A 267-nucleotide genomic window follows, 5' to 3' on the forward strand; every position below is an offset into this window, starting at 1 on the left:
GAAAGAAAATAAAATTTGGTTTTTGAATGGGAGCAAGCCCACTGTTTGTTTTGCGTTTGCTTTGGCTCCGCTTGGTTGAAAACTTTTGATGGAACTGAGTCCAAAATCTCGGCCTAGAATTTGGGTACTCGGCCCACTAACGAGTTCAACTAGCGTGATCGGTTACAAGCTCAGCTGGGTTTAAAAACCCAGAATACAAATTACAAGTCCAAATTAAACAAGCTCACAAAAATTAAATACAAGCCCACAAATTAAACAAACAAGCCC

This window comes from Papaver somniferum, chromosome 1 (assembly GCF_003573695.1).
Source record: "Papaver somniferum cultivar HN1 chromosome 1, ASM357369v1, whole genome shotgun sequence".
Lineage (NCBI taxonomy): Eukaryota > Viridiplantae > Streptophyta > Magnoliopsida > Ranunculales > Papaveraceae > Papaver > Papaver somniferum.